General features: G+C 37.5%; 1 pseudogene; it reads right to left on the minus strand.

Annotated features, from left to right (window-relative positions):
• Nucleotides 1–356: 356 nt before the first annotated feature.
• Nucleotides 357–475, minus strand: LOC129634647 (uncharacterized; annotated as a pseudogene).
• Between the last annotated feature and the right edge of the window lie 16,451 nt (nt 476–16,926).

Consider the following 16,926-nt stretch of genomic DNA (forward strand, 5'->3'; position numbering starts at 1 on the left):
AGTAACCCAGGAATAAATTACTTCTTCATCAGTTGAGTAAATTACTACCTCCAGTCTTTGCCATTTTGGCTTCTATAACCCTGTGCTGCTGCTAAGTCACTTCAGTCATGTCCGACTCTGTGCGACCCCAGAGACGGCAGCCCACCAGGCTCCCCCGTCCCTGGAATTCTCCAGGCAAGAACACTGGAGTGGGTTGCCATTTCCTTCTCCAATGCGTGAAAGTGAAAAGTGAAAGGGAAGTCGCTCAGTCGTGTCTGACTCTTCATGACCCCATGGACTGCAGTCCACCAGGCTCCTCCATCCATGGGATTCTCCAGGCAAGAGTACTGGAGTGGGTTGCCATTGCCTTCTCCAAAAGCCTACAGCACCCGGTATTCCCAGGTGGTCTCCCATCCAAGTACTAACCAGGCCCGACCCTGCTTGGCTTCCGAGATCGGACGCGATCAGGCGCCTTCAGGCTGATACGGGCGGAAACCCTGTAAACATCTCTAAATATGCCTTTTGCTATCTGTCTTATTATACAAATGTGAAAAAAGACATACATGGCAGTTTCTTTTAAAAAAAATACCTTATTAGGAAAAAAGGAAAGATCACTTATGGAAATAAACAAATGTTAGCTCTAATTAAGTTAAAAACTTACGTCTTCTCATCTGTATACTTGCCCTGCATTAGTCGGAAAGGAATAAAGATGTCTATCTTTGAACAACATGTTTCCAATTCACAACATCAAAAACCACCACACACACACACACACACACACACACACACAAATCAGGATAAAAGTTTATGGTAAAAACAATGTATAACCACATTGTTACACATTAGAAACAATGTGTGACATTCATCCATTCACTCAACAGGTATTATTTATAACCTGCTATGTGCAACGTGTTGTGCTTGGCATTAGGTATATATCATGCTGAACAAGTTATACATAAATCCTGCCCTCAAAATGCTTCTGAGCCAGCCAGAAATTTAAAAATGCACATTTCAAGTTATTCGGTTTATTCATTAGTTATTCATAAAGATATTTCTATTGCTTCACTGTTAACGGGGCTTATTGCAGGCCCTGTGGATGGAGCCATCTGCATGCACTTGTTTGTTTCCTGTCACATCATGGCCAGAGCTCAGATTTTTCCATATTGAGCATTATTAGCTCATGCAGTAGTTAAAACTAGATATGAGCAGAAAACTCTCTGCCTTGATTCTGCTCCTGGATCCACTAAAAGTTCCAAGTTCCTGTGGCTTCCTGAATCCACTAAAAGTTTAGAAGCATCTGTGCTTCAGAATATTCCAGCAATACCTGGTTAGTAATTTCTGCAACTCCCAGTTTGTATTTTCCCAGCATCTCTGGCAACTTAAGAACAATGAAGTATTTCACACAAATTGTCTAGAAATGCATTTAAAATTTAAAATTCAGGCAGGCAGACTTTGCTTCCCTTAACCATTATTATGATACAGTTTTATAATGTATTTGTCTCCTTTCTCCTTAAATGGAGGATGTGCACCAAGTTTTACTTGATGGCTCGGAGCATCCACTGTGAACTTTAATGACTATTTTAAAATGTATAATAAAGCATACTTTGTTTTAGCATTCTCAGCTAGCCAACATTTTTTAATCCCTCTTTATGTGTACCCTTCTCTGTGTCTTTCAAGTTTTTTTGGCTTTATATATACACTGTAATATGAAAACTATATCTCACTTTTACGTCATGTGTATTAAATAAAATAAAATTTTAGCTCTGGGTTAAAAATCTAAGGGTTTGTCTTTAGGTCATAAAAGATAATGCCAGTGCAAGGGCAGTCTCAAAATGCTAGCTGTTTCTGGGGGTTTACTTAAAACCTTAGACATCAGAAGTTATTGTATTTAAGAGATTTAGTATTTTCAAACTATACTCTGGAAATAAAATGTTTACACATGAAATATCGAATAGATAGTGTTAATTCATCCTTGTATTCTCTTTCTTAAGCATACATATACTGAGATTCTACTATGTGCCCAAATCTTTTGAAAGCACTGGTAGATGCATTTAGAGATGGAATGTTAACTATCTTTGATTGCACAACTCATTGAGGAGGTAGATAAGAGACAGGCATGTCAACAGTTGTTTTCTTTTTGTTGTTGTTCGGTCGCCTAGTCATGTCTGACTCTTTGTGACTGCATGGACCACAGCATGCCAGGCTTCCCTGTTTTCCACTATCTCTGGAGTTTGCTCAAGTTAATGTCCATTGAATCGGTGATGCTATCTAATCATCTCATCCTCTACCATCTTCTTCTCCTTTTGCCTTCAATCCTTCCCAGCATCAGAGTTTTTCCAATGAGTCAGCCCTTCACATCAGATGGCCAAAGTATTGATGCTTCAGCTTCAGTCCTTCCAATGAATATTCAGGGTTGATTTCCTTTAGGACTGACTGGTTTGATCTCTTTGCTGTCCAAGGGACTCCCAAGAGTCTTCTCCAACATTATATTTCAAAGGCATCAATTCTTCAGCATTCAGCCTTTTTTAACGTCCAACTCTCACATCCATATATGACTACTGGAAAAAAAAAATAGCTTTGACTATATGGACATTTGTCAGCAAAGTGATGTCTTTGCTTTTTAATATGCTATCTAGGTTTGTCACAGCTTTTCTTCCAAAAAGCAAGCATCTTCTAATTTCATGGCTGCAATCATTTTTAACTGGATTTTAATTATAATAAGAGATCCATATTGAGAAAAGAGGAAAGATACCACAATATAAATGGTCACATTAGGGACTAGCTACTAATTTGTAGTATAAGGCCTATGACAGAGAAAAAGACAAAATGTAGAAAATTGGATGGCAAAACAAAGACTAGAATTTTCACTGTAGGGAATTTGGTTTAAATTAGGGATATTAGAATATCATATTTATCTTTCAGAAATATAACTCTAAAGATAGTGCAATCAACTCATGATTATTTCAATGGGTTTGTATATTTTTAACTTAAAGAAAAGGATAAATAAATAATCAAATATACCCTTATAACTATGTATTACTTCTTTAGGAAATGTACATTGCCTACATTCTGCATGGTTCTCACTTGCCAGGCATCAACACAAGAATTCTTAAACAGCTCCTGGCTGAGTTCCTAAAAATCACTAACAGAAGCCACACATCCAGAAAATGCACGTCTTTTTTGATTTCCCTAAGTCTCAGGTAGGTGGTAATCTCATATTATTTCTCAGAAAAACCTGCTCACTCAGAGTGTTTATGAATTTGCCATATGGTATTTAAAACCTCAAGTCAAAGTAATGTTAGAAATTGTACAGACAGAATCAGAGCATGCTGGTTAATGCTGTTCTCCATTTGGGACCAGGGAGACTTCTTTGTGTGCCAAAAGCTGAAGCCAAAGCATCTTAATATTTGACTTTTACTCTATTTTTTTTTTAAATCAATTGTACAAACCAAGAGTTACATTAAGAGCCTGGAGGGTTTTTTCCTCACATAAACGTTACTCATACAAACATAATTTTTACAAATCTACCTCATACAAGAATGCTCCCAAACTAATTTATGTAGTACTATGTCTATTCATGTGCCTAATTATCTTCACTGATTATTTGCAGGTGTCAGTAAATGAGAAACCAGGGAACAGATCCATTGATTTATAATAAATATTGAAATGACTTGTAAAATGTATTGGGAAAGAGCCACGTGATGAAAAAAGGGAAATGTAAACATTTATATAATTCTCCTCAAAATGCTTTTATACAACAGAGATTATAAAAGCGAAAAGCAAAGAACCTGTTCTGATCATTGGATAAAAGAAATCTGTGATGGAAGATGGTCTGAGATTATGGGGACTCACTTTCTTCCCTCATGAATAGAAAATACATTTACATTATGTCATGTGAAATTATTGAACAGCTGCTTGGAAAGAGAGAAAAACAAGAACACCAGCCTGCCAAGGGGATGCAGTGCCGACATGAGATCAGATGCATAGAGTAAATAGAAATGGCATTCAGGAAAGGTGATAAGCAATCAAGTAAAGACCAAAGTGAGATGCTCTGACCTTATATTTAGCATCCGTGCCAAATTAGCATAGCTGTGCAGTGTACTAGAAAATTAAGTGGAAAAAAAGGACAAAGTAAGTGTAAAATCAAAGCAGAAGTTGCACATGTTAGGAATATCTGAAATAATTATGCTCTATTTCATATCCAGAGGGCTACACTGTGGTCAGCTCATCTTTTCCTGAGGAGCCACGGGTTCAAAAGAAAATACTATGAGCTTGACCTATACTAATTAAACAGAAGCAGTATGCTCTCTCTGGGTCTTGCCCTAGATGAGTCTGAGTGGTCTCAGGGTAAAGAGGTGACTTAAAGAAAGGAACAAAGATTCTTAGCTGCATTCATTATGCTATCCTCATTTTCTTTGCTGCTCAGCCACGGTTCATTAACTCAGCAAGTTTTCTTTGCACGGGACTGCGAGAGACCACTGTACCCAGTTCAACACGTATGAACTCTTATTACTGGTCAGATAGCCACAAGGAAAGAAACACTGAGGTAAATCAGTCCTTTCTGTTCTCTTATTCCACCAGGATGCTGATCATTTCTTGAGAGTATGTAAATGAATTTATTGGATGCCCTAAAGCTTCCTGAAGTAAGCTATTTGAGCAGAAGTAATTGATTCCAAGAGAGTGAAGGAGGAAGATTCATTCAATTTGTCTTTTACTATCAACATTAAATCAAAACTATTCAGACAGGTGAAAGAAAATCAAAGTCCAGTTCCATTCCAGTAGACGACACCAAGTTCAAATGTGATCACAAACCTTCCCTAAGGAAAAGAATCAATGGTTATCTTTCTAACAGACACAGAAAAATATGCTAGAGATCCCTTAGCAAACTGTCACCTGTCCTCTTGCAGCTGGCTCCTATGGGGGAAAAAAAGTTCATAATGAATATAATCACTTGTCTTTCCCATCATCCTAACATGCAATGGAATCTGCAATAGGCCTCCTACCAAGACAGCATACACTTATTTTCTGTGCAAAAATCTTATTTTTCAAGAAAGAGGTCAACTAATCACTGCCATTTTTTTTCAGCAGGAATCATAGGATGATTTACACTTGAAAAAGACACTAACACTCTAGAGCCAGATTTGCTAGGGGTCCACATTCTGTGGTCCCACTAGGCAAGTATATCACCTAACAGCATCTGGCTCCTCACAGGTTTATTTTTTCTGTGTATAACAAGTGCTTCCTCATGTGACTTTCAAGTGAGTTCAAAAGTAAAGGGAAAGAACATCAGATCTATGTGCACTCCAACATCATTTATAAATAGAACAGGAAGATCTTGTTTGTCAAGACAAGGACATGTCATAAAGCTGAATACGTTCGTTTTCTTATCCTTTCTCCAAGAACTGTGACATCTCTTTTCATATCCATATCTCTCACTAATTCAACAGGAATTTTCCTTCTTGATTTCCCCCTAAAATCTGGGTTTTAGGAATATTCTGCCAGATATGTCTGTCACAGGGTCCAAAATGCCCAACATCCTTCTCTAACAGATGCAGTCCTACCTGCACATCTCTACTCAGTGAAACAGTGAACTTAATTAAGTTAATTAAGTTGAACTTACTGCATGAGTAACCCAGGAATGGGTCAGCAGGGCTCCACCTATGCACTCTTACGAGTTTTTTGAAATAAAATGCCAATGAGCTGAACTATTTAGACAATCTCTTTCTTGATTTCCATTGAAGAATACAAAAATAAGCGGACAATTCCACTTACTAGATAGAGAATGGAGAATGAAGTAAAAAACAGATTTATTTTGTGAAAAAGTGCAGGAAGGTTAAGAAACAGCAAGAGAGAAGGAAAGAGAAATTCCTGGAGCTACCTTGAATCTTGATCTCTCTTATTCTGATCTATACAAGTAATAAGTCATTATAATAAATTCTCCTTTTTAGCATAGCAAGACCTGTGTGATTCTGTCTCATGATAGAAACAGTTTCACACAGAAAATCTATTAGTGGTGCCTATAAATCAATAAATTGAATATAATGATATTTTATCTGGTATAGTCCTGCTACTCTCTACTCCAATTCTTTTTGCATAGACAGTTCTAAGGAAATGCTTAGGGCAGTGGTTCTCAACATATGGCTTCTGGAACAGCCATATCAGCATCACCTGGAAACATATTAGAAGTACAATTTTTTCCAGTTTTATTGAGAAATAATGAACTTATATCACTGTATAAGTCTAAGGTATACAGCATGATGGTCTGACTTAAATATATTATGAAATGAGTACCACAGTAGGTTCATATAACATCCATCTTCTCATGTAGATACAATAAAAAAGAAAAGAATAAAGTAAAATATTTTTGTCCTTTAGATAAGAACTTTTAGGACTTACTCTTTTTTACTTTTATTTATTTATTTGGCTGCACTGGGTCTTAGTTGTGGCATGTGGGATCTAGTTCCCTGACTAAGGATCGAACCGGGGCCCCCTGCATTGGGCATGCAGAGTCTTAGCCACGGAATCACCAGGGAAGTCCCATAGGATTTACTCTTTTAACAAGTTTCCTATATATTATACAGCAGTATTAACTATATTCATCATGTTGTATATTACACCCTAGTACTTCTTAATCTTACAACTGAAGTTTGTATCTTTTGATCATCTTCCTTCAATCCACCCATCCCCTACCACCAGCCTCTGATAACCATACATCGGATCTCTTTTTCTATAAATTTTGTGTTTTGTTTTGTTTGATTACACATGTATGTAAGATCATACATTATTTGACTTTGTCTGACTTATTTCACTTCACATAATGCTTTCAAAGACCATCCATGTTTTCACAAATGGTAGGATTTTCTCATTTCTTATGGCTGAATAATATTCTATTATTATACATATATTCTATTATATATATTCTCTATATATGTATACCACAACTAGAAAATTCTTAAGGTCAGCTTCAAACTTACTGAGTCAATTGAATCATGAATTCTGTGAATGGGGTCCAGAAGTCTGACTTTTAGAAGGCTTCACTAAGTATCCTGTTACAAACTAAAACTTGAGGCAATACTACTACAACATTTAAAATCATCAGACTAGATCTCTGAGTTCTATGTTTTACAGTAGAATATGGGCTGAATTATATAATGTTAAATGTTTCAAGAACTGGTTCAGTAAGTTGAAAATTTACTCAATAATACCTAGTGTAAGTCAGTGGATTATGGCCAGGAAATCTTAAAAATGAGTGAGCTGATAATCATAGTCAGATGGAAGGGAAATATATATCAAAAAATAGCAACAATACAATGATATAATTGAAAATAGAGGTATGTGCAAAGTTTTAGTACATGCAGAAGAAGTCATTATACACGTCAGAGAGATGGAATCTGAGTGGGGAAAAAGCAATTTTTATGCACATAGGAAATTTTTATATAATACATCACTTGGCAGCTAATAATATTTTTCCAGTAAATGATGGGATACTCTAGAGAGCAATTTCTCTTTATCCTGGCACATGATTGCAGAACTAATGTGGTATGCCCTTCCATTTTGAGCCAACCACTTTGTGTTTCAAATCAGAAGGGTTTAAAATATTGAGATCAAAAAGGAGAGGATAGCAATACCTTTCTTATAGGACCAGAATATAATTACAGTCTCCACTGTATATGAAAAGTCATTCTGTGGGGATTGCCTTCAAAATATATCTAAGAATCTACATTTTATGTCTTACTGCTTAATTGCTATCACTCTTATCCTACTCACCATTACCTCTCACTTCAAATTTATCTTCCTGCCTCCAGACTTGACCTCCTTTAGTATATTCTCAACACAAATAAAGTGTACCAAAATGTAAATCAGATTTTGCTCTTCCTCTCTCAATATCCCCCAACAACTCTCCATCTGAGTCAAAGCCAGCATCTTTACAATGGCCCACATGAATAGACTTCTGCTGTCTCTTCTGTTAATTTTGTGAGCAATTTTTAATGACTCATTCTGTTCATAATAGACTTTGTTTCCTAAACATGTCAGTCATACTCCTATCACAAAGACAGTCCTGTTCCTTCTACCTGGAATGTTCTTCCACAGATATCTCTAGAGCTCAGTCTTTAGAACTTTGCTTTATCTCAGAATTTCTCAGGTAATCTTATTGAAAACATCCACTCATCTCAAAAATTACTGTATCCTTTCTATATTTTATTTTTGCCTCACCTGTCAATATCTAAAAGGATCCACTGGAGAAGGGATAGTTTACCCACTCCAGTATTCTTGGGCTTCCCTTGTGGCTCAGCTGATAAAAGAATCCACCTGCAATGCGGGAGACCTGAGTTCGATCCCTGGGTTGGGAAGATCCCCTGAAGAAGGGAGGCTACCCTCTCCAGTATTCTGGCCTGGAGAATCCCATGGAGTGTATAGTCCATTGGGGTTGCAAAGAGTTGGACACAACTGAGTGAATTTCGCTTCACTTATCAATGTCTAACATACTTTATCTGTTGCTTATTTACCTTGATTCTGTCTGCTGCTGCTGCTGCTAAGTTGCTTCAGTCATGTCTGACTCTGTGCCACCCCATAGACGGCAGCCCGCCAGGCTCCCCCGTCCCTGGGATTCTCCAGGCAAGAACACTGGAGTGGGTTGCCATTTCCTTTTCCAAAGCATGAAAGTGAAAAGTGAAAGTGAAGTTGCTCAGTTGTGCCCGACTCTTAGCGACCCCATGGACTGCAGCCCACCAGGCTTCTCCGTTCATGAGATTTTCCAGGCAAGAGTACTGGAGTGGGGTGCCATTGCCTTCTCCGGAGTCTGTCTGAGTTCCCACATAATGTATACTCAATGACGGCAAAAATATTTGACTCTTCTTTCCCCTGTTGTATCTTAGAATAGTACCTGGCTATTGAAGACAAAAAATATTTGTATAAGAATGGTTAGTATTAAAGACTGCTCTATAAATCTGTCTCCCACTAAGTTCCTTGATACTTTTCCAGCATAACACACACACAAATGTTTAAAAACATATACTTCATCCCTCCTTAGAGATTCATGGCTTACATTAATACATCTGTAGTAATGAGGAAAAGGTTTTATGAACAAAACTTGCTTTACTTTTATTAACCATTTTTTCCAAAACTCATTTGAAAATGGACAATCTCTTTTTAATTTTACTGTTCAATGGTTTTTTATAAATTTTCTGAGTCATGCAACCATCACAAGTCAGTTTTAGAACATAGTCACCACCCCAATAAGATCTTTCTTGCCATTACTGTTAATCCCCACTAGGCCCCCACTATCACCACCCCATTCAAACATCAGCCTAGTTTCCATTTCTACAAATTTGCCTTTCCTCAACATTTCTTTTCTTTTCTTTTTTTTCTTTTTTTTTTTCATCTCTTGCATCCAATTTTGGGTCCTTTAACCAACATTTTTTAATATCCCCACCCCAGTCTCTGGTGTGGGGAGTCTCTCATTTTACTCTTTGTTTTGACAAGTTGACTTTTTCAGATTCCATATATAAAGTATGATCAAACACTATTTGCTTTCTCTGACTTATCTCACTTGGTGTAATGCTGTAATGATGATATGGTTTCTCTTTTTATTATGTGGTAAGTTACATTGATTGCTCTTCAAATGTTAAATCAACTTTGTTCAACCAGTTAACTTTTTAAATATAAAAATCAGAAATGTTATCACTCTTTACTATACTGACATTGGTTTTTATGCTTTATCTCAATTATTTCACTGATCAGGTCTTTCAAGAATTTCTCAAATTTATAAAATTTATAATTTATTTTATTCTTTGGTTTATGATGGGATTTAATTTTCTGTTCATTTTATAACTTCTAGGAATTTATAGATTACTGACTTACAGGTTATCTTCCTTTCTAATATCTGAATTTAAAGTTATGGATTTTTATCTAAGAAATTTTTACCTGCATGTAAGTTTTCTACATGATATTTTAATTAATAGTTTTCTTCAAAATATATGCTACATTTTATTTTTCATTTATTCTTTGCAGGAGCAATTGCTTAGGTAGAAACTTGCTAAGTAAATTACCAAGCATATAAGAAAAGACTCATTAAAATTTAGCTACTAATTTCAAACAGTCCCATCGTGATGAGAATATTTGTTCTCAAAGGTCAATTACTTGAAATGTTGAGACTGGTATTAGTCACCTGTTTTGAAAGCTTCCAAGAATACTTGGAAAAATAAGTTTTCTAAAACTGAAATTTGGGGACTCACTTCATGGCCCAAGTTATGTTCAATTAAGAAAATATTTCAAGTATATTTGAATAACTATGTAAAAGTTGGACAAATAATTCCACATATAATTTTATTAATCATTTAGTTCAAATTTTTTTGTTGTTATTGACTTTTGTGTTGTATGTTTCTGAGAGAGAGGAGTATTAGTCATCCCATTATAATCAACATATTTTTCCTTAGATTTAGATTTGTTACCAGGGGGCTTCCCTGGTAGCTCAGTTGGTAAAGAATCTGCCTGCAGTGCAGGAGACCCAGCTTTGATCCCTGGTTGGGGAAGATCCCCTGGAGAAGGAAATGACAACCCACTGCAGTATTCTTGCCTGGAAAATCCCATGGACAGAGGAGTCCGGCGGGCTACAGTCCATGGGGTCACAGAGAGTCAGACACAACCTGGTAACTAAACCACCACAAACACATGTTCTTTATGAAAGAATACTTTTATCTTAAAGAAGTTTTATTTCTCTTCATTTCTGGTAATGGTTTCTGCCTTGTTATCTACTATGTCTTATATAATTATAACTTTTTCAGCCTACTTTTCATTAGTACTTACATAGTATATTTTTTTCATTACCTTTACTTTCAACCATTCTGTATTCTTATGTTTTAAAGGTGTCTTTAGGAAGCAGCATACAGTTTGTTTTTTTTTTAACATAGCTTGGTAATCTTCAAATTTTACTTAAAGCTTTTAATCAATCTGCAATCAAACAAGTGTGCATTTTAGTTTTTTACTTTCTATTTTTCCTAACTGATGTTGGTTTCAGTATAAAAACACAAAATCTCATGACAGTTTAACTCAACAATCCCACTCAGCTTATATGCTGTTACATTATTTTTAATTTTCCATATGTTTTATGCAGTACTGAACATTATCATCTTTGTAGTCAATATGCCTTTAGATTTTCACATGTATTTACCCTTTCTATTGAATATCATTCTTTTCTGTATCAACAAATATCTTTTCATAGGAAACATTTTTCTTATCCCTGAAAGTAATACTTCTTAACATTTATATTTAATGTAGTTTTATTGGTTACTAATTCTCTCAGATTTTAATGTTAAAAGACATATTTATTTTGCCTTGAAGCAATAATCTTTGAAGGATATTTTTCCTGGACAAAGAATTGAGGTTTCCAGTCATTTTCATTTAGGACTTGAAGATATCATGCTATTGTCTTTTAGGTCATTTTGTTTTAGTTGCAAAAATTGGTCAGTACATTCCTGGGACTCTCTGAATCTATGACATGATGTTCTTTCATTAGTGTTGAGAGGTTGCCAGCTATTAACTTGCCTCTGCTTCACTTTCTTTCTCCTTTTCTTCTGAGACTCCAATGACATGTATGTTAGAGTCTTCCTGCAGGATCCTTTGCATCTTTTAATCTGCTTTCTATATTTATTTTCTATCCTTTATTCTCTCCATGTTTTATTCTGGAAAATTTCTTCTAATCTATGAGATGGTTGGATGGCATCACCAACTTGATGGACATGAGTTTGAGCAAGTTCCAGGAGTTGGTGATGGACAGAGAAGGCTGGCGTGCTGCAGTCCATGGGGTCACAAAGAATCAGACACAACTTAGAGACTGAACTGAACATTCAAGTTTATTAATTTTCCTTTACTACTTTACTATTAAACCCATTCATTGAGCTCTCTATTTCAATAATAATATTTTTCAGTCTAAGATTTTCATTTTGTTCTTTTTATAGTTATCTGAAAACAATCGTTAAGTTTTGTTTAACATAGTTATTTTTAAATTTGCTTTTCTAGGTACTTTGTGAGTCTATATGTATTACTTATTGTTTTTCTTGGTATACTCACACTCACATGAGTGTGAGTACACCTTCCTAAATTAGCTAATCTACAGAGTTTTGAATGAGTCATAGATATTGTATTTGAAAATTTGTAGAAGCAACGAAGGCTTGGTAGGTTATCATCTTTGTCCAGGAAGGAATTACATTTGCCCTTACCAGGCAGATCAGACAATAGCAATATAGGATACCTTAATTTGATTAGAGATTAAGATGTTTTTAAGTATGGCTTTCCTTCCTGTAAGAGCAAGTAATTGGTGATATGCCTTTTCTCCTAGGATTCTGCCTTTTAGAAGTGGGGATTAAAAGATTATTGGTTTAACTAAGCTATCCATAAGGCAATGGCAACCCACTCCAGTACTCTTTTCTGGAAAATCCCATGGATGGAGGAGCCTGGGTAGGTTGCAGTCCATGGGGTTGCTAAGAGTAGGACAAGACTGAGCGACTTCACTTTCACTTTTCACTTTCATGCATTGGAGAAGGAAATGGCAACCCACTCCCAGTGTTCTTGCCTGGAGAATCCCAGGGACGGGGGAGCCTGGTGGGCTGCTGTCTATGGGGTCGCAGAGTCGGACACGACTGAAGCAACGCAGCAAGCTATCCATGGAGAAGACATTGGCACCTCACTCCAGTACTCTTGCCTGGAAAATCCCATGGAGGGAGGAGCCTGGAAGGCTGCTGTCCATGGGGTTGCTAAGAATCGGGTACGACAGAGCGACTTCACTTTCACTTTTCACTTTCATGCATTGGAGAAGGAAATAGCAACCCACTCCAGTGTTCTTGCCTGGAGAATCCCAGGGACGGGGGAGCCTGGTGGGCTGCCGTCTATGGGGTCGCACAGAGTCGGACACGACTGAAGCAACTTAGCAGCAGCAGCAGCAAGCTATCCATTCTTGGTGTGCCCTGGACTCCAATATTTTTGCCTCATCCCAGAGATTCACTGAGGCCCAAGTAGCTCTGCTTACTTCTCAGGGTCACATATTCAGTAATCTTGCAGACTTCTGCAAGGGAAAATCTACTCCAAAAGTCAAGTTAACCACCTTGGGTTTTCTTTTTCCTTTGGAATTTATTGGCTTATGAGCACCCAAATGTCATTACATTATGATCTTTTTCTAGCTATCATTACTAAAACGATTGAATCACATTTCCTAATCTTTAATTGGAAACTGTAAATACTTTTAAATGTAGATTAATTAATATTGCATTTTCCACACAATAATGTTTCCTGTAGTATGGCTACCACTGATGATGCATTTTTTTCTTGTAAGTATTTCACTCCAGTTTCTGTGATTTTTTTTTCTTTCACTCATGCTCTAAGTTTTGATCTGGCACTTTTGTACTTTAATAACATGAGATTTTTTTTTTCTTCTATTGAAATATAAGTCTGTGGAAGTCAAGCAGTTTCCATTCAAAATTTGCACAAAGTTTTATGAACTGATGTGTGACACACTAATGACTGACTTAAGCCGTGCATGAATTAGACAGCAACTTCGAGGGGCTCTGAAATTTCTTTCATTTACTCTAAGGGATTTGATACTTTCACCTACCTTTAATTGGCATAGTATACGTAATTATACTTACTCTATTCTGCTGCTGCTGCTGCTGCTAAGTTGCTTCAGTCCTGTCCGACTCTGTGCGACCCCTTAGACGGCAGTCCACCAGGTTCCCCCGTCCCTGGGATTCTCCAGGCAAGAACACTGGAGTGGGTTGCCATCGCTTTCTCCACACTCTATTCTAGTGATGAACACATGAACAGCTCTTAACAAATATGCACAGGAACTGATAGTTTATGATAAACTATGTCAGATTCATGGTCTCCGAAGAAGATTTAGTTTCAGGACAAGGGACCAGGCTTGAACACTCAAGAGCTTTTATGTAGCAGATTTTTTTTTAAAGTATAAAAGGGACAGAGAAAGTTTCTAACATAATATCAGAAGGGGGACAGAGAGTGCCCCCACTCTCTAGTCTTAGCAAGATCTTACACACTTTTACAAGACCCACTCCCATAACATATATCATAAATTAACAAGATTAAAACTAACAATAGAAAGGTTCTATGAATACCTACAAGACCTTTTAGAACTAACACCCCAAAATGATGTCCTTTTCATTATAGGGGATTGGAATGCAAAAGTAGGAAGTCAAGAAACACCTGGAGTAACAGGCAAATTTGGCCTTGGAGTACAGAATGAAGCAGGGCAAAGACTAATAGAGTTTTGCCAAGAGAACGCACTGGTCATAGCAAACACCCTCTTCCAACAACATAAGAGAAGACTCTACATATGGACATCACCAGATGGTCAACACCAAAATCAGATTGATTATATTCTTTGTAGCAAAAGATGGAGAAGCTCTATATAGTCAGCAAAAACAAGACCAGGAGCTGACTGTGGCTCAGACCATGAACTCCTTATTGCCAAATTCAGACTTACATTGAAGAAAGAAGGGAAAACCACTAGACCATTCAGGTATGATCTGAATCAAATCCCTTATGATTATACAGTGGAAGTGAGAAATAGATTTAGGGGACTAGATCTGATAGACAGAGTGCCGGATGAACTATGGATGGAGGTTCCTGACACTGTACAGGAGAAAGGGATCAAGACCATCCCATGGAAAAGAAATGCAAAAAACCAAAATGGCTGTCTGAAGAGGCCTTACGAATAGCTGTGAAAAGAAGAGAAGCAAAAAGCAAAGGAGAAAAAGAAAGATATAAGCATCTGAATGTAGAGTTCCAAAGAACAGCAAGGAGAGATATGAAAGCCTCCCTCAGAGATCAATGCAAAGAAATAGAAGAAAACAACAGAATGGGAAAGACTAGAGATCTCTTCAAGAAAATTAGAGATGCCAAGGGAACATTCCATGCAAAGATAGGCTCGATAAAGGACAGAAATGGTATAGACCTAACAGAAGCAGAAGATATTAAGAAGAGGTGGCAAGAATACACAGAAGAACTGTACAAAAAGAGCTTCACGACCCAGATAATCATGATGGTGTGATCACTCATCTAGAGCCAGACATCCTGGAATGTGAAGTCAAGTGGGCCTTAGAAAGCATCACTACGAACAAAGCTAGTGGAGGTGATGGAATTCCAGTTGAGCTATTCCAAATCCTGAAAGATGATGCTGTGAAAGTGTTGCACTCAATATGCCAGCAAAATTGGAAAACTCAGCAGTGGCCACAGGACTGGAAAAGGTCAGTTTTCATTCCAATCCCAAAGAAAGGCAACGCCAAAGAATGCTCAACCTACCGCACAATTGCACTCATCTCACATCCTAGTAAAGTAATACTCAAAATTCTCCAAGCCAGGCTTCAGCAGTACATGAACCATGAACTTCCAGATGTTCAAGGTGGTTTTAGAAAAGGCAGAAGAACCAGAGATCAAATTGCCAACATCTGCTAGATCATGGAAAGAGCAAGAGAGTTCCAGAAAAACATCAATTTCTGCTTTATTGACTACACTAAAGCTGTTGACTGTGTGGATCACAATCAACTGTGGAAAATTCTGAAAGAGATGGGAATACTAGACCACCTGACCTGCCTCTTGAGAAACCTATATGCAGGTCAGGAAGCAACAGTTAGAATGGACATGGAACAACAGACTGGTTCCAAATAGAAAAAGGAGTACATGAAAGCTGTATATTGTCACCCTGCTTATTTAACTTCTATGTAGAGTACATCATGAGAAATGCTGGGCTGGAATAAGCACAAGCTGGAATCAAGATTGCCGGGAGAAATATCAATAACCTAAGATATGCAGATGACACCACCCTTATGGCAGAAAGTGAAGAGGAACTAAAAAGCCTCTTGATGAAAGTGAAAGAGGAGAGTGAAAAAGTGGGCTTAAAGCTCAACATTCAGAAAATGAAGATCACGGCATCTGGTCCCATCACTTCATGGGAAATAGATGGGGAAACAGTGGAAACAGTGGCTGACTTTATTATTTGGGGTTCCAAAATCACTGCAGATGGTGATTGCAGCCATGAAATTAAAAGACTCTTACTCCTTGAAAGGAAAGTTATGACCAACCTAGATAGCATATTGAAAAGCAGAGATATTACCTTGCCAACAAAGGTCCGTCTAGTCAAGGCTATGGTTTTTCCAGTGGTCATGTATGGATGTGAGAGTTGGACTGTGAAGAAAGCTGAGCACCAAAGAATTGATGCTTTTGAACCATGGTGTTGGAGAAGACTCTTGAGAGTCTCTTGGACTGCAAGGAGATCCAACCAGTCCATCCTAAAGGAGATCAGTCCTGGGTGTTCATTGGAAGGACTGATGCTGAAGATGAAACTCCAATACTTTTCCACCTCATGTGAAGTGTTGATTCATTGGAAAAGACTGTGATGCTGGGAGGGATTGGGGGCAGGAGGAGAAGGGGACGACAGAGGATGAGATGGCTGAATGGCATCACTGACTTGATGGACGTGAGTTTGAGTGAACTCCAGGAGTTGGTGATGGACAGGGAGGCCTGGCGTGCTGCCATTCATGAGGTTGTAAAGAGTTGGACACGACTGAGGGACTGAACTGAACTGAACTAGACCCACTCCCACAACATATATTTTAAGAAGACAGGATTAGTCAGAAGGTTCTCAAGAAGGAGAAACATGTCCTCAAGCAATATAGGTTGTTGTTACATAATAATTGATAAAGAGTTTAAGGAAAAGCATATCCTTGAGCAAGATGAGTCGTTTTGTTGTGCCATCATCAGCTCTGAGCTTAAACAAAACAAAACAAAACAAAACAACAACAACAAAAAAGTTTGTCCTTTTCTCTTGAGAACTCCAGACCCCTATCCCCTCCTCAGGGACTCTGGATCCCTTTCTCCTCCTTGGGGACCCTGGAGTTCTTATCAACCTACCTAGGGATTGACTCTCTCAGAACCAAAGCT

This window comes from Bubalus kerabau, chromosome 19 (assembly GCF_029407905.1).
Source record: "Bubalus kerabau isolate K-KA32 ecotype Philippines breed swamp buffalo chromosome 19, PCC_UOA_SB_1v2, whole genome shotgun sequence".
NCBI classification, from domain to species: Eukaryota; Metazoa; Chordata; class Mammalia; order Artiodactyla; family Bovidae; genus Bubalus; species Bubalus kerabau.